The sequence below is a fragment of the Pogoniulus pusillus genome, chromosome 10 (assembly GCF_015220805.1).
Source record: "Pogoniulus pusillus isolate bPogPus1 chromosome 10, bPogPus1.pri, whole genome shotgun sequence".
Classification (NCBI taxonomy): Eukaryota; Metazoa; Chordata; class Aves; order Piciformes; family Lybiidae; genus Pogoniulus; species Pogoniulus pusillus.
Window position 1 is genome coordinate 34,373,026 of NC_087273.1, and position 18,756 is coordinate 34,391,781.

At 49.5% G+C, this 18,756-nt stretch overlaps 1 long non-coding RNA gene across 1 annotated transcript in view; it reads right to left on the reverse strand.

Moving 5' to 3' along the window:
• The window catches only part of LOC135179033 (uncharacterized), a 60,612-nt gene extending 42,254 nt beyond the window's left edge, over positions 1-18,358 (reverse strand). The window contains exon 1 of the long non-coding RNA XR_010303874.1: positions 17,406-18,358. This is a non-coding gene — a long non-coding RNA (uncharacterized LOC135179033). The remainder of the gene's footprint in view (positions 1-17,405) is intronic.
• Between the last annotated feature and the right edge of the window lie 398 nt (positions 18,359-18,756).

Here is an 18,756-nt window from a genome sequence, read left to right on the forward strand (position 1 = left end):
TCAGTCTGGAACTTCCCCAGTGCTTGCCCCTTTCATCAATGGTGATGGTAATGCCAATTGACATCAGGGGGCTGGGTCCAACATTTGACTGTATCTATTTGCCTCCATTTCACTTTATTGTTATTATTTTCATTAAAGCTGTTTTATATTTAATTCCCAGCCCATCAGTCTCTCTCTCTTCTTTCCTTTCTCTTCTCTCTGGCACTCACCTAGTGGCCAGCCCAGCCCTGGCACCTCTAAAAAGTACTGGCTGTTGGATGAGATGGCAGCACTAGGTAAGTGATAACATGAAATATCTTTGGCCTTTTTATGGGATAAAATAAAGTAATAGTTATAAAAGAATTCTAAAAGGGCCAGCAGAGGAGCCACTATCCATGCCCCAGACATTTAGTTGTTACACCAGCTTCTCACACAGTCTAGCACCTTCTGTAGAAAACAAACCTTCATGCTGGTACAGCTTTACAGTCTGACAGAAGTGGCCAGGGCACAGCCTGAAGAAATCCCTTTCTTCTCTGTGCAGCACCCAAGATGAGTCCTATTAGAGCAGTCAGCAGGAACTTCTCTGCACCTCTCTACCAACCTCCTGCCCATCCAAACCTGCTCTCATCCCATAGAGGCAGCTCTGCCTTATTATTTTCTCTGACTTCTGCCCTCCAGATGAAACTTGTGGAACAAATACACCTGAAAGCTCAGCCAAAACTTCCTCTGGGACTTTTTGCTCTCAGCACATGGAAGTCCATCCTCTGCCAGGCAAAGAGATGTAGCTCACTCCAGGGCAAAACTGATCACTGTTAGGACCCACAAAGACTGCTTCTGGTCTTAGCTGATAGATTCGAGGGTGTGGGGAGGTGTATTTGAGTGTCTTCAATCTGCTGTTAATCATTAGTGATGAGGGATCAATAATGTCCTTTCCCAGAGAACAGAAAGGTCTGTGAGGCTTTTGCAGAGCAAGAGGATGGCTGATAACTAAAAGGCTTCTTTCAAGGCACAAAAGGGAGTGTAAAATGACAGGAGTTTGTGTGGGTTTGGGAGCTGAGAGGGAAGAAAGAAGCTTTGTCAGCCTTTATTCCTCATTCTTTCTTCTTAGTGACCATACACAACCAGGAACAGCCTATCACAGAGAGCTGCTGTTTGTGTTTTCAGTGTTGACGGTTGGTACCCTGATCTTCCAGTCACTATCCACATAACTCAGGTCTGTAGAGCACCAGTGACATGAGGAGGGATTTTTGTGGAAGTCAAGGGCAAAATCAGCTTGAGTCCCCTTCAACTCAACAGAAGGATAACAAATGTCAGGATCATGGTCTGGCTGTGCACAAATTGGTGCCATTAGCAGGAGGAAGTGCATACTGATCGATAAGGGTTGGCACTTAATGCCTCTGAAGTATTGGTGAGCTGGCAATTTACATCTGCTCACAGCACTGAACATAGTCACAACAATTTACTGTCTTCTTCCCTGCTGAAACCCACCAATATAAACCACCAGGCAGGCACTAGCTGAATTCTTCCTTCTAGTCTCCTAAGGTCTGGTTAAAACACAATAAATCTCAGGTGAGGAATGGGTAAGGAGATGAGGTGCTGTTTAATGCACAGGTGACTGTCATCAGGTAGCATCATGATTTCCTCATCAGATTTCTTTGTTGTGACTTCTCAGATTTCCTCAGAAGGCCACTCACAGCACATGCACATCCTTTTGAACTTGCAGTTTCAATTTATTTTGTCCCATCTGCAGTGCTTTCATTCCCCATGACTCTTGAGGCTCAGCCTCCTTACTCTTGCTCAGGATTTACTCAACGGGAAGGGATCCACAACCTGTTGCAATTCCAGCCTGGGAGCCAACCCCTAGGCAGCTCACCCCCTGCTCTGTGTTTCCACAGGGAAAGGCAGAACCCACACACAGGCTCTGTGCTGCAGACTGCACTGGTGTCCTTACTTGAAGGTAAAGCCTATTGGTGGCAACTTCCAAATTACCCATTGACAATTTCATCCATGAGCTCCAGGTAGCTCATTTCCAAGAAGATTAAACTGCTCTCCTATGATGGAAACTGTCCAGAGAAAGAGTACTTCACAGAGCTTTCCCAGAAATTACCACCATTTCTCTCCCAGTTGCCAAGGAAACCAACAATGGACCTTTGGCAATGCAGACAGCAGCAGTGAAAAAAAGAGTTGTACACACCTGAAGGAACACAAATGCTCTCCTCCAAGAAAGGCTTCAAGTACTGAAAGGATGCATTAAGGTCTCCCTGGAGTCTTCTCTTCTCCAGGTTGAACTACCTCAACTCTCTCAGCCTGTCCTCATGTCAGAGATGCTCTTTCCCTCTAATCATTTTTGTGATCTCCTCTGGACCCACTCAATCATGGTCTTGTGCTGAGGAATCCAGAGCTGGACATGATACTCCAGATGAGTTCAAGGTGTTGCAACAACTCTAAGGCACCCTGTAAGCTCCCTGATATTTCAAATACCACAGATCACACATATAAAAGGAAATAAAGCAGTTGCAGATAAAACAGCTTCTCATGTTTGGCCCACCCAAACAGTCATGGATGCCAAGAGGACAGAGTTAAAGTTAGAAGTGATCAGGCCAGAGGTATGAAAGCTCAGAGAACATCTTGGAAGTGCCTGAGTATGAGCACTAAGCAGAGACAGGCATTTGAGGGTGGTGTAAAAAAGTCAGTAGCCCAGACAGTGCAGCCAGCTGTGGAACCACTCTCATGATGTCACAGCTTTAGAGAGAAACCTGTTGCATTACAGTCAGGTTGAGTGGAGTCCTGCTCCACAAACTACTTCTGAGAAGAAAACAAGAAGTGGGATATCTGCACCAACACATTTAACAGAGGTGAGACTCCAGAGAAGCAGAATCTCCAGGCAGATGGAGAGCTGCCTAAAAGCCCTTGCTTTCTAGGTCTGTCTTACTGTGGAAGCCACAATGAAAAACTTTGCCTCACTAGGTGGAAGATGCAGAGAGTAGGGCATGGTGTTATGGAGGGTAGAATAAACAGAGAGAAGAGTACACTGTTACAGAACCTCTTCTGCATCCAAACCACTCAGTATTACCACTCTGCACAAACACATCACTCAGATCTGGTGGATTACTCAGGATCTTCAGGCCCTAGAGGTCATTGTACTGTAAACTGATGTAGTCACTGTATAGCATAGTGCAGCACACACAAAAAACCTGGCACAGCTCTAAGCAGCTGCTCCCTAGGGCAGGCACATCGGTGCTGAGGCTGAAGAAGCTTTTTGCTGCCTCTTGGTATGAAGCACTTGGTGACTTGAGCAACCTGAATTTGAGAGATGTATGTGCTAAGTCACGGTGTCCTACAGAAACTACCAAGAGACCACGCTAAGCACTGCCATTCGTTTGCTTTATGTCCCTCTCACTGCTCAAACCCAGCCTCTTAGCCCACAAATAAACCCCATCCTCTCAGGTGTATTCTCAGTGAATCGAGTCAGGTGCACCAGAGACACATTCGATGTTCAGATTCACTGGTTTAATTTCAGCAGCTTGCCACTACTGCCTCATACCTCATCCTACTACCAGATTTATCTCCAGGTCGTGGTTTGGGTTTGTGGGTTTAGGGGGTTTTTTGTCCATCCATGATTCCCTGCACCATTCAGAGCTTTGCCTTACTCTTGGCAGACGAGTGATTCATGCATCTCTCTCTGGAGACAACGACATTTTCAGTGCTTCTTCCTGCACTAGTAACACCTACAGACAACTCCTCTTCCGAGGGTTTTTGACGGTTATTTTGTTGCCTCTTATTGTACAAAAGAATAGAACCCAAACAACACTGCTATGAAAAGACTCCTTATAGTAGCTTTCTCCTGCCTTTGCCCTCAGGGTACTGCCATCGTTATCTATTAGCCACAGAACAGCCTAAGTTTGTCATGTCTCTTAACAGCCTGGTTTATTATTTACTGTTCCTTTCACTGGTCTATCAGCTCATCTGTCCTCTTCCATGCCTCCTGCTTTCACCACCAGCACGTCGCATCGCTGTTCCCCTGGCTTCTCTAAAAGCACTCAGAGGGAGGAGAGCTCATTTACTCCTACAGCTCCCGTTTGTACCAAGAGGGACTCTCCAGCGTCAGGCTGAGCGCCCATATCAGGACTCTCCATAAACACTCAGGTTCACAAGGTTTCGGTGGTTTGTCTTTTGCTTTACTTGAGACTGCCCTCCTTTGACAACGCCGGGAAATTCTTTGACGGTGTCCTGAAAGAATTTTCCTCCTTGTTTTTGTCTGACTGCTACAGAAGCTCAGGAGGAGGGCAGGGCTGACTGATGATGCACCAGAGACGAGGCTCTGTATCAAACTCGGCTTCATCCACTGTTTAGAGTCTCGTTGATCATTTTGTTCAGCATAAATCTTCACCACATAGCTACATCCAGCTGCCTTTTGCCAGACCTTTAAAGGTACAGATCTCTAAATATTCCTTTTTCCAACAAGTGTAACGATAATAATTAATAAACTAAGCACTGCTAGGCTGGCTGAGGCACTTAGTGCCGTGGTCTAGTTGGCTGGATAGGGCTGGGTGCTAGGTTGGACTGGATGAACTTGGAGGTCTCTTCCAAGCTGGTTGATTCTATGATTCGAAGTGATACAGACTCTGAGCAGAAAAAGGCAGGAGAACAAACTCCAGATGCAAACACTTCAATTGTCTTTGTAGGGTGGAGCCTGCACTAGTGCTAACTGCCCACACATGTGGCAATATCAGCAAGGTTAATCTGTGAGGTCTATGATTATAGGTACCTGAAACTGAGGTTCGAACTCACACAATTGGCAAGCAGTTATCAGCGCTCTAGAAGAGGTACTAAAGAGGTCCCCAAACCACACCAAGATCAGAAATCTTAACTGAACTGATATCTAAACTGCATTAAAACACAGTTGCCAGAACCTATGCTTCAGAAACAATCTGGTTTTGAGAAGTCAAGCACTGCAGTTTGTTTTTCTAAATCAAGTTAACATTTCCTCCACCAACTGCAGAGGATTAGGAACTGGATTAGGTGGATTAGGAACTGGTTCCAAGATAGAGTTCAGAGGGTGGTGATCAATAGTGCCAGGTCCAGCTGGAGAGCTGTGACTACACGTACCAGTAGCCTGTTCATTAAAGTAACTCACAGGACTGCAAAGAAAAACCTCTTGCAGGACTATTAATTTTCCTTTGTGGTTTTCTCCTCACCCAGCAGTCAAAACCAAACAACATTTTACCTAAGGCAGGGCAGAAGGTTTTGTTGCAGCACTGCTTTGCTCTGCTTTGTCAGACATAATCCAGTTCTGGACATTGCTCCACCCTTGCCAAATGAGAACATATCTGCAAGTATTCAAGCTCCTCCAGGGCTGGCTTCAGCTGGGAGATCTGCACAGCTGAATGAGATATTTTTGTGCTCAGGGAAGGAAAGAATGTTATCATCAGTCAGGCCCTCTCTGGAAATGGCAATAAATTGCTTATGCCAAATTTCAGCTAATGCTGGCCTTTCCCCAACACATTGCCACATATTTCTTTCTATCTCCAGACTGCATCCAAATTGCCATTCTGTGATTCTGCTGGCATAAAGCCTTCAGGACAACAGCTTGAACCAGGCCATTATCAGAGCAGTGCACATCCGTGGAGTCATGAGTGAGTTTATTTATACACGTCCTGCCCCAGCACCCAGCTCCCAGTGCCAGGCGTGGCTGGGCAGTGACTCAGCAGCAGGAAACCTGATGTTGCTCCCTCTCAGCTCACATCCAGGGCGTCCTTGCTTCCTAACAGTCACCAGAGCATCACACAACTTCTAAAAAAGACTTAATCACCTTCCTCCTGCACTCCCCCCCCCCCCTTGCCCATACTACATCTCTGTCATGTGCAGCATTATATATCTTCTCTGCCCTTCACTCCTTCCCTCTCTCCAGAGAAGTGAAAAGACAGTTCTGGAGGAACTGAAACCCAACAGCAAACTTCGCTGAGATTTTACCTAAGCCAGCTAAGAAAAAAACCCTCAGCTGGGAAGTGCAGAGGTTTATTCTGAGCATTCCTTGTTTCTTTGCTTCCAGCAAAACATTTTGTTAAGCTTCACTTGAGCAACTTAGTCTAGTGGAGGGTGTCCCTGTCAGTAACAGGGGGGCTGGAACTAGATTATCTTTAAGGTCCCTTCCTAGCCAAACTATTCTGTGGTTCTATGATTCAACTTGCCTATGTTCAAAGGCACAGAAGTGTATGAAGGCTCAGGCTCATGAAAGAAAGAGCACAGTTCCCCCTCCCCCCCATTTAAATCTTGATAACGTCCTTCAACTACATGACATATATATGTAGTATATATGTGTAGGCTGACTTCTTGATCTGCTTCAGTCTAGTGAGCACATTTCAGCTACAATGGTTTAATGTGTCCTTTTTACCTCAGATTCTCTCACTCCTTTGATGGCTCCCAAGAGGACAAGTGGGTAACCTACTGATAGTCATGGCACAAAACTCCTCCAAAAGCTTGTCCAGACCCAGGATCCCATGAAAATTTGCCTTGAGGTGTCAGTGGGGGGAAACTTAGCCCTTTCTTTTCCTTGATGGGTCTCCCAGTTTGGTGGCCTCAGCCTCTGTGCAAGCTGTCTGCAAAGGGGGCAGCCAAGAGGCACAGACTGAAACCCAGTGGAGAATATCCACACACCTACATCTCTCTCTGGAGCATGTCTCTTATGAGAAGAGGCTCAGAGACCTGAGGCTGTTTAGTCTGGAGAATCATAGAATCAACCAGGTTGGAAGAGACCTCCAAGATCATCCAGGCCAACCTATCCCCCAGCCCCATCCAGTCAACTAGACCATGGCACCAAGTGCCTCATCCAGTCTCCTCTTGAAGACCTCCAGGGACCTGCCCTTGTTCTGGTGGGTGACTTTAACCTACCAGACATCTGCTGGGACTTAAACACTGCAGTCTAGAAGGTTTCTAGAAGAACAGATTGAGAAGAGATCTTTTCAATGCTCAGCAGTATTTAAAGGACACCGGACAACAGGCACAAGATCATTTAAATGTGGTACTTGGGGATATGGTTGGAGATGATGATCCCAAGGGTCTTTTCCAACCTGAATGATTCTGTAATTCTGTATGACTGAATGTATAGCCCAGAAGGTTCAATCTGAACATGAGGAAAAACTTTTTTTCCCTGTGAGAGTGACAGAGTATGGGAAAGGACAGCCCAGAAAGGGTACAGAGTCTTCTCTGAAGACTTTCAAAACCCATCTGGACATGATCCTACACAACCTGCTCTGGGTGACCCTGCTTTAGCAGGGGTGTTGGACTAGATGATCTCCAGAGGTCACTTCCAACCCCTACCAATACTGAACAGAGTCACCAATACTAAGTAAAGCCATTAGAGCATTTGGGGGGGAGGTGGATGGTCCATATCTAGTGTCCAACACAAAAGGATTGTGGCCCTTGAGCAAGTTTAGAACCAGTTTATGCTTGGGCAGTCAGACAAAGGGCATGTGCAGGGACAAGGTTTGCTACAGGACACTGTGAGGAAGACTGTAATTTGCCACTGGAGATCACCAGTGGGCCACTGACTCATTTTGAACTACAGAGCCATAGGATGTTAGGTGTTGGAGGGGACCTCCAGAGATCACCCAGTCCAACCCTCCCTGCCAAAGCAGGGTCACCTAGGGCAGGTCACACCGGAATGCATCCAGGAGGGTTTTGGAAGTCACCACCTCTCTGGGCAGCCTGTTCCTGTGCTCTGTTACCTTCTCAGTGAAGAAGTTTCGCAGAGGAAAGATGCCAGCGGCTGCAGCGCTCAGCCTGGGGGTCTGTACCCAGGCTGCCACTTCATATACCAGAACGGGTTGGGTTGGAAGGGACCACGGAGATCACAGAGCTCCAATTCCCCTGCCATGGAGAGGGAGACTTTCCACTAGATCAGGCTGCTAAAGGTCCCATCCAACCTGCCTTTGAGCACTGTTCCAGGGTTCCATGCACAGCTCCTCTGGACAGGCTGCTCCGGTGCCTCACCACGCTCAGAGGTCGTTGCTAGTGTCTAAGCTAAATCCACCCTTCCCCTTCTCTGCTCGGCCGCATGCTTGTGCCGCCGTTACGGCCACAGCACAACACGCGATTCGTGCCCCCCAGGCCATCCCCCGAGGGGCAGCCGGGCCTGAGCCATGGCCCCGCAGGCGGCTGGCAGCGCAGCGGCTGCCGCCTGTGCCGCCGGGACCTGTGGCGCCACCTTGTGGCGGCGGCGGGACCGGGAGACGGGGCCGAGGAGACACGGACATGAACGGGGCAGCGGGACCGGGAGACGGGGCCGAGGAGACACGGACATGAACGGGGCAGCGGGACCGGGAGACGGGGCCGAGGAGACACGGACATGAACGGGGCAGCACGGGGCGGCGGGACCGGGAGACGGGGCCGAGGAGACACGGACATGAACGGGGCAGGGAGACGGGGCCGAGGAGACACGGACATGGATGGGGCAGCACGGGGCAGGGAGACGGGGCCGAGGAGACACGGACATGGATGGGGCAGCACGGGGCGGCGGGACCGGGAGACAGGGCCGAGGAGACACGGACATGAACGGGGCAGCACGGGGCGGCGGGACCGGGAGACGGGACTGAGGAGACACGGACATGGATGGGGCAGCACGGGGCGGCGGGACCGGCGTGGGGCCGGCGAGGACCGGCGGAGAGGGAAGCTTGCAGAGGGAAGCGCACAGCCTCTGGCAGCAGGTCGGCTGCCCCTGCAAGCATCCTGCCCTTTCTGTTTCGGTTCCGCTCAGATGACAGACACACTTGTCCGGAACAAAGCAACGCGACTGAAGATACAGCCTGGAGGAAGTGGTGTGGACGGGGACAGTGTTTGCTGTGGGGAGCGACTCATTTTGTGAAGAAACCTGTTTTTTTTTCCCATCACTCAACCCTAAGTCGTCTCAGCCTCCTGAGCACTGACAGCCTGTGCCTGGCTCTGTAGCCACTCCAGGAGACGAGCACGAAGGCGAGTACCCTGCGGAGGTCACCGGCTCCGGTGATCGCCAGCACTTCAGCAGAGCTCCGTGGCACCGCTGCAGCATCCAGGAGCACAGGATCACGCAGGATGGTAGGGGTTGGAAAGGACCTCCACAGCGCATCCAGTCCAACCCCCCCTGCGCCAGAGCGGGACCACAGAATCAGGCACAGGTCGCACAGCAATGCATGCAGACGGGTCTTGGAAAGTCTCCTATCTGCAGTGTTCAGCAGGCTCTTAACTGCAGCAACACCCGGAATCAGGTGGAATTCCATAGGATTCTTTGAATACCAGGTTGGAAAAGACCTCAAGGATTATCTAATCTAACCTTTCAGGGTAAGAACGCAGCTTGTCGTTTCAATGAGATGGCTCAGCACCCTGTCAAGCTGGGCCTTGAAACTGTCTCATGTAAGGGAATCCACCACCTCCCTCGGGGGTGTATTCCAATATCTAAGAGTTCAAGGGCAGACGTTCTCAATGGAGGAGGTTATTTACTCTTACCACTTGCACCTAACAGCAGTTTTCAGATGTACTGAATGAAATGGGGGAGAGAGTTCGCCTAAGCATTTGCATATGATTCAAGGTAGCAATGATCCGAGCTCCTGGGTGCCAGTACAATGTAGAGGAAAAAGCTACACACAGAGCTAATCACTCTCCAATCTACACTTCTTATCACTCTGAAAAGCGCTTGGGGGAAAAAGCAGCACAAAGAAGCAACAGATCCATTGTTAATTCATCCGAGTAGACTTCTAGATCTGGAGAACACGGGAACACATCCTCACAGATAAGTGAAATCAAAATCTTCCAACATCTAGTACTAGAGAAACGGAGAAACAATGCCGGGGGGGAAATGAAGTGAAGGAAACCAGAAACCCCAAGCCTTAACACAAGAGCTCAGAAATATCTGTTTATGAAAAAGAGTAAAAAGGAAAAGCTCAATGCTAACTCCACAACTGATTTTAACATCTGGAGTGGTTTTATTTAGTTTCTTTCCTTCCTAATTAAAAGACCACACCTTGAGTACTGTGTTCAGTTCTGGGCCCCCCAGTTTAGGAGGGACATTGAGATGCTTGAGCATGTCCAGAGAAGGGCGACGAGGCTGGTGAGAGGCCTTGAGCACAGCCCTATGAGGAGAGGCTGAGGGAGCTGGGATTGGTTAGCCTGGAGAAGAGGAGGCTCAGGGGTGACCTTATTGCTGTCTACAACTACCTGAGGGGTGGTTGTGGCCAGGGGGAGGTTGCTCTCTTCTCTCAGGTGGCCAGCACCAGAACGAGAGGACACAGCCTCAGGCTGCGCCAGGGGAGATTTAGGCTGGAGGTGAGGAGAAAGTTCTTCACTGAGAGAGTCATTGGACACTGGAATAGGCTGCCCGGGGAGGTGGTGGAGTCGCCGTCCCTGGGGCAGTTCAAGGCAAGGTTGGATGTGGCACTTGGTGCCATGGTCTAGCCTTGAGCTCTGTGGTAAAGGGTTGGACTTGATGATCTGTGAGGTCTCTTCCAACCCTGATGATACTGTGATACTGTGATGTGGCTGACAACTGAAAATTCGATGTCATTGTGGTATCATTGCCTCTATTTTACAGGCTAACTCAAAACAAACTTTACTCTCACTAACCTTTGTATATTTCACCCTCTTCCATTCCTCCAAAGGAGGCCCAAAGCAGGTTTGAAAAAGGATGAACAAAAATATATAGGAGGTGGAAAAAGCATGCATAAAATGATTTTGAGCATCATGACATACAACTTTCTTCTTCTGTTCTGTATGTCTCAATACCTATAACACTAAACATGATGTAAAACACCAATTAACCTGCTTTATGAGCAGTCAGATAGATTACTTGTTCAAAGTATATAGCAAAAAAGAAAGTCTTATAAGGTCCCAAAAGTCTGATTTGCACTTCAGACAGAAAACTGCTTACCTCCAGCTGAACTAATGCCTAGTAGAGGTTGCTTTGTGTATATTTTTGACTGTAAGAGAGGGTTTCTCCTTTCACAGTGTTAATGGATGAAAATGTGGAACAATAAATCCACACCCCTCAATAAGTGAATGTACATTTAACTTTGTCCCACCTGAAACACCCATACAGAATTTCCATTATTATGTGATACTCTGCTTAGGGTTATCATGAGTTCCTACCTAAAAGGTATCAAATGCCTTGCACTGATTCCGTGGAGAGAATGGGGGGAAAGGCTGCTGAAACAAGTTGAATATGAACCAGCAGTGTTTCCAGGTGGCCAAGAAGGCCAACAGCATCCTGGCACATAGCAGAAACAGTGTGGCCAGCACGAGTAAGGCAGTGATCATGCCCCTGTACTCACCACTGGTGAGGCCACACCTCAAATACTGGGTTCAGTTTTGGGCCCCACATGAGTGTGGCAATGATCATCCCCCTGTACTCACCACTGGTATCATAGAATCAGCCAGGTTGGAGGAGACCTCCAAGCTCATCCAGTCCAACCTATCACCCAGCCCTACCCAGTCAACTAGACCATGGCACTAAGTGCCTCAGCCAGGCTTTTATTGAATACCTTCAGGGATGGCGACTCCCTGGGCAGCCCACACCTGAGGCCTCACCTCAAATACTGGGTTCAGTTTTGGACCCCTCTTGACAAGAAGGGCATTGAGGTGCCAGAGCATGTCCAGCAGAGGCATAGAAGCTGGTAAAGGGTATGGAGAACAGGTCTTCACTGAGCAGTGACCGAGGAAACTGGGGTTGCTTAGCCTGGAGAAAAGGAGGCTCAGGAGAGATCTTGCTCTGGCAGTGCTGGGTGAACAGCTGGACTTGATCTTGCCCTTCTCTTTTGATAGTGATTAACAGTTGGACAACCTTGACCTCATTTGTGTCTTTGACCGTGGGTGAAAAGCAAAGAACCCTGGGAGCAAACAGGAACGGCACAAGCTTTCCCTGGCTATCTGTGTGCCTGCATAAGATGCGCTCATAAATATGTTCTGCTGGAGACAACTAGAGGAGAGCAGCTGGGAGGAGATGGCACTTTTATAACCACATGCTAATTTTTTTTCCATAGCTCATTGCCGAGCATTGCTGAGCAGTGATCTTGCGAGTGAGTGCCAGTTTGTTTTGTTCAGCTCACTTTAATGGCTTAATGATGCCTAATTGGAGTTCTTGGGTACTGCCAGTGAAGGGACACCACGCTCCATTAAGCCCAGGATATTTACTTTGAGAAAATGAGTGAGTGCACCGTTTTCTGGGAGTACTAATAGACTGAAATGGATTTCAGAAAGCCTTTTACCGGCAAAGAATAACTCAAGCAGGGTCATATGCTTCGCTCCCGGGATGAGCCCAGGGTGCAGCCTGTCACTCACTGCTTCTTCATTAAGGAAAATCCTGCACATCTTGCTGAGAGTGGTCTTGATGTGTCAAGCTGCGAGTGGCACCAAACTTGGGACTTTTATGTTTAGAACAGGCAGCAGCTTTGAGGTATCAGAGAACTGAATGATTGAATTGTCAGGGCTAGAAAGGACCTTAAGGGTCATTTAGTTCTAACCAACCCGCCACGGGCAGGGACGCTTCACACTAGATCAGGTTGCTCAGAGCCCCACCCAGCCCGGCCCTAAAGACCAGGAGATAGTTGTTTTTAAGTTAATTCATCATTGTACTGACTATTTGCAAGGCTGCCCACTCAGGTGCCCCCTGGAAATTTCATTATTGTCTGATTCAAATGGCATCCTGGCCTGCATCAGGAATGGTGTGGTCAGCAGGAGCAGGGAGGTCATTCTGCCCCTGTACTCTGCACTGGTTAGACCACACCTTGAGTACTGGGTTCAGTTGTGGGCCCCCCAGTTTAGGAGGGACATCGAAATGCTTGAGCATGTCCAGAGAAGGGCAACGAGGCTGGGGAGAGGCCTTGAGCACAGCCCTACGAAGAGAGGCTGAGGGAGCTGGGATTGGTTAGCCTGGAGAAGAGGAGGCTCGGGGGTGACCTTATTGCTGTCTACAACTACCTGAGGGGTGGTTGTGGCCAGGAGGAGGTTGCTCTCTTCTCTCAGGTGGCCAGCACCAGAACAAGAGGACACAGCCTCAGGCTGTGCCAGGGGAGATTTAGGCTGGAGGTGAGGAGAAAGTTCTTCACTGAGAGAGTCATTGGACACTGGAATGGGCTGCCCGGGGAGGTGGTGGAGTCGCCGTCCCTGGAGCTGTTCAAGGCAGGACTGGACGTGGCACTTGGTGCCATGGTCTAGCCTTGAGCTCTGTGGTAAAGAGTTGGACTTGATGATCTGTGAGGTCTCTTCCAACCCTGATAATACTGTGATAACACAGATTGGTGAGTGACCTCTGGGGATCATCTGGTCCAACACCCCTGTTAAAGCAGGGTCACCCACGGTAGGCTGCTCAGGATCACAATGTCCACGTGGGTTTTGAAAGCCTCCAGAGATGAACACAACCTCTAGGCAGCCTGTTCCAGTGCTCCAGCACCCTCAAAGGAGAGAAGCTTTTCCTCATGTTCAGATGGAACCTCCTGGGTTCCAGTTTATGCCTGTTGCCCATTACCCTGTCACTGGGCACCACTGAAGATAATCTGGCTCCATCCCCTTGACTTCTGCCCTTTAGATATTGCACAGCATTGAGAAGATCCCTCCTAGTCAACTCTTCTCCAGGCTAAACAGCCCTAAGCCACTCAGCCTTGCTTCCTGAGAGAGAAGCTCCAGTCCCCTGAGTTGCTCTGTAGCCTGTGATGGACTCTCTCCAGTAGTTCCCTGTCTTTCTTGAAGTGGGGAGCCCACAACTAGACACAATATTCCAGATGTATCCTTACACACAGAATCACAGAATCAACCAGGTTGGAAGAGACCTCCAAGATCATCCAGTCCAACCTATCCCCCAGCCCTATCCAGTCAACCAGACCATGGCACTAAGTGCCTCATCCAGTCTTTTCTTGAAGACCTCCAGGGACGGTGCAGGGCAGAGTAGAGTGGGGAATGCCTCAATCTGTTCCTGTCTACATGTCTTACTTCTACTTGAACTTGTTTCTACATTGCTACTAGCACTAGTAAACATTCTTTGGAAAGTCTACCCATTTTTCTCCCATGTCTAAAACAAGGCAGACAAGCAGGAAAAAAAAAATCATGATGAGCAATGAAACACTGAAACACAAAAATGATAGTAGAAAGGACTAAAAGGCTTCACACTTTTATCACCTCTTCTGTTCACTTGCCATGTACACGTGGAAAACTGTCCCACAGCAATATTTTCATTTGCCACCTGATTTTTTGACTGCTTTTTTCTTTCCAGTCTCACTCATGCAAATATGGCAGTACGTGTTGGCTAGGGATGATTCATTTGTCTTGCTGACAGTCAGTCCAATGAATTAGAAATAATCACAGCTCTGTGATGTTTAATTGTACCTTCCTTCTAATTTTTTCAGTGCTTTTGAGGAAAATAAAGGGGTGAGGAGGAGGGAAAAAAGGTCCTATAGAATCATATAGAAGCATAGAGTTGTTTTGCAAGAAACTTCTAAGAACATCAAGTCCAAGCTTTAGCCAGCACTGCTAAGTCACCACTAAACCATATCCCTCAGCACCACACCTACACATCTTTTAAAACCCTCCAGGGATGGGAAATCCACCACTTCTCTGGGCAGCCAGTTCCAGGGCTTGAAAACCATTTTTGGGAAGAAACTGTTCAAATTGTCCAACCTAAACCTCCCCTGGTGCAACTTCAGGCCATTTTCTCTTGTCCTAGTGTTTGTACCTTGGGAGAAGGGACTGACCTTCACCTCATTCCAACCTCCTCTCAGGGAGCTGTAGAAAGCAAGGAGGTCTCCCCTCAACCTCTTTTCCCCCAGGCTGAACAACCCCAGTTCCTTCAGCTGCTCCTTACAAGACCTGTTCTCCAGACCCTTCACCAGCTTCATTGCACCTCAGTGCCCTTGTCGTGAAGGGCCCAAAACTGAATGCAGTATTAAAGCTGTGCCCTCACCAATGCCAACTACAGTGGGCAATCCCTGTCCCAGTCCTTGCTGTTTGGGAGAATAAATCTACCTAAGCATAGCTCCTGAGGACAGATGGGAAGCAGAATTTGAATCTGAATTCCATAACAATTCCAACAGCAGGGAAAGTCCAAAATAGCTTCTTTCATCATGAGCCATACTGGGGCTAAGGATGTGACTTGCTGTTCACAAGTCTGCTTCTGTTATGAGAACCTTCACATATTCAAGGGCTACCTCCGAGAAACAAGTTTGCTTCCTTAGTTTCTATGTGAAGATAATCAGTGGAAATAGGACACGTTGCTGAACTTGAGTGTGAAAAAGATGGATCTGCTCCTCACAAGCTCATACTTCACCAGGAGGAGACCCACAAAGAGTAACAGTTCTCTTTAATGTGATGAGCACTTGCTAAAGGAGAGAGTTCAGACATCCCCAGAACTTTGTCACACTGACCTTCTACTACAGCATTTTGCACTGATCAGACTGATTGCTTATCTACTCTGTTCTGCTGAGACCCCACCAGCAGTCCTGGGTCCAGATCTGGAGGTCTCATTACAGGACAGGCAGGGACCTGTTAAAGTGCATCCAGAGGAGGTGACAAAAAATATCTAAGGGCTGGAATCCCTCTGCTGTGAAGACAGGCTGAGATAGTTGGGCTTGTTCAGCCTGGAAGACCTTCATGTGGCCTTTCAGTACTTAAAGGGGCCGAGAAGACAGACAGGGTGATCTTATTACTGTCTACAACTACCTGAAGGGGCATTGTAGCCAGGTTGGGGGTGGCCTCTTCTCCCAGGCAACCAGCAATAGAACAAGGGGGGACAGTCTCAAGTTGTGCCAGGGTAGGTATAGGCTGGATATTAGGAGGAAGTTCTTCACAGAAAGAGTGATTGGCATTGGAATGGGCTGCCCAGGGAGGTGGTGGAGGCACCATCCTTGGAGGTCTTCAAGCAAAGCCTGGATGAGGCACTTAGTGCCATGGTCTAGTTGACTGGATAGGGCTGGGTGCTAGGTTGGACTGGATGAGCTTGGAGGTCTCTTCCAACCTGGTTGATTCTATGATTCTATGAAAGGCACCCTCACCATCACACGCATGTATAGTCACCCAACCTGAACTGAAACCTTCTCCTGTAGCTCTGCTCAGAGCCTGTCACACTGTAATACTCAGACTGGAGGCTGTTCTCTGCTTTGTATCTACCACCACAGCATCCTCATCTCAACTCCTTCCCTCAGTCATGCTGAAACACAGTCACTGTACCACAGAATCAAATCACAGAATGCACACAGAGTTAGAAGAGATTCACAGGGATCAACAAATCCACCTCCTGACTGCACATGTGGCAACTCAGAAGTTAAACAACATAGCAAAGACATTTGAGATCATTGAGTCCAACCATTAACTCAGTACTTCTAAGTCCTGTAGTATGTGCCATAGGATGCCTTTCAAAGTGGTCTGCTCCATAACCTTCCCCAGTACTGAGGTCAGACTGACAGGTCTGTGATTCCCCAGTTCTAGCCCTTCTTTTATATTAGCATCACACTTCACAGACTGGAAGGGACCTCAAAAGCTCATTCAGTCCATTGCCCCTGCCACAGCAGGGTCACCTATACCAGATCACACAGGCAGGTTAGGAATATCTGCAGAGGGGGCAATTCTACAATCCCCTGGGCAGCCTGTTCCAGTGCTCTGTCACCCTCACAGGGAAAAAATTCCTCCTCGTGTTTCCATGGAACTTCCTATGCCTCACCTTCCACCCACTGCCCCTTGTCCTGTCACTGGGCATCACTGAGCAGATCCTGGCTTCATCCTACTGCCACTCATCCTTTATGTGTTTGCTAACCTACATCTGACTGGGGCCTCTCCAGTTAGCCAAGACTGGGAGCAATGGCTTCTGGCAGAAGCCAGATTTAGATTAGACCCTAGGCAGAAATTCTTCCCTGTGAGGGTAATGATGCACTGGCACAGGTCGCCCAGACAAGCTGTGGAGGCCCAAGCCTGGACGTGTTCAAAGCCAGGCTGGATGAGGCCTTGAGCACCACGGTCTAGTGGAAGGTGCCCCTTGCTGCTGGCAGAGGAGTGGGACTAGATGATCTCTCAGGCCCTTCCAACACAAACCATTCTATTGAGTCTATGCAGTGATGGAAAGTGGCTTGGGGAGGACTTCTGGCAGCTTCCTCAGTACCCTGGGGTGGATCCTGCCCAGCTCCACATTACAATGCCTTTAGTTACAAGCAGTTACTAAAACACATCACTGCTCAGAGAGCACCAAACCAATTTCCTTGCTGCTGAGCAAATCTCCCCTCAGACAAAACACCTATGGGCAACTTCCCATTTGCTCCTTCCACACAAAATGACCGTTCAAGGGGGCCTCTGCAGTTTCTCTTAGTCCCACTCCTTTCAGAACCTCCAAATCTCTTCAAGAACCCCATTTAAGCCCCTCCAGCTGTTCTCCCCTCACCGACCCAACCAAACCCACCCGAAAGCAGACAGAAGATGGTGAGTACCTGCTTCACCGGCTACAGGTTTCAGGCTGTTGGTCTCTGCCGTGTGGCTCCTCGGAGGGCGTCCTCCAAGCGTCAGGAGCTCTGCAGCCGATCAGCGTGCCCACGGCAGCGCCTGATGGCTTTAACTCAGCGCAGCTGTGCCTCGCTATTACCTCAGCACCTGGGGACCATGGTCTGCAGGAAGGATCCTGTCCCAGGCCGGCCTGAATCGTGTTACAGTTCCAAGGCATCTTTGGCAACTGCTAATAGCGGCTGCCTATTTTTAGTTCGTTTTTCTGCTCTTCTTTCAGCCCAGATCTGTCCTATTTAAACCCTTCTTTCGAAAAGCAGAGGTTTTAGACCAGCAATAGTTGTCGCTCAGTTCGAGGATGTATGTGGTTACCGCCTTTAACAGGAGTATTCCATTAGATTGCTTCCACTCGGGCGTCTCAGCTGCAGCCTAACTCTTTTGGGCCTCGATCTCTCTTTCTTCTCCATAGTCTCACAGTATCTCTGTGGCGGAGGGTCCAAACTATACCTGCAACACTTATCCATCGCATTCTTCTGCTCCGGTGGGCGACCCGCGGGCGAGCAGACCAAAGCCTCGGCGCCTCTCAGTCTCTCACAGGCACCACACCTGGCCTCGTTTCGCAGCTTGCTTTGTCTGTGGTAAGCGCAGGTCGGGGATGCTGCGCATCGGCGTCTTCCTTTCTGCAGAAGTAACTCGGGAGTGGTTCTAGGGGTGCTTTTACCTGCTGCTAGTGGTCAAAGGCGCTCGTCAAAACGCTTAAAACCCTTAAAAAAAAGGTCTGTTTGCTGCTGCTCCTTTCGTTTTGTTTGCTACCCGTTTGCCTTCCGTGCCTCTGTGGCACTTGCCTCCCCGACGACCGGCAGCCCTGACCCTGGCTGTCTCCCACGCTGTGCCGAGGGACTGAAGCGGATTGCCTCACCTGGGGATACAGCTGCCCGGTTGAGCTCGGCCGAACCCGAGGCTAGGCAACGACCTAGCAACGGCCTAGCAAGGAGTTGCGACACCAGGACCTGCCGCTCCGCCGCTCAGGTCCGCCGCTCCGGCCCGCCACTCGGACCGCCGCTCCAGCCCGAGGCCCCGGTCCGCCGCTCCGGCCCGCCACTCGGTCCGCCGCCCCAGCCCGAGGCCCCGGTCCGCCGCTCCGGTCCGCCGCTCCAGCCCGCGGGCCGACCGCTTGCTCTACGCAGCACCCGATGGAGCTGCTCCAGCCTGCAAACCCGGGTCCTACTCTGCCCAGGTGGCTGCTGACCACTCTGATGACTTCCTTGTGTCGTGTCCGGGAGCCTTATCTGACACCTGCTCAACCCGGACCGAACACGCAGCAAAGCCCCGCGGCAGCAC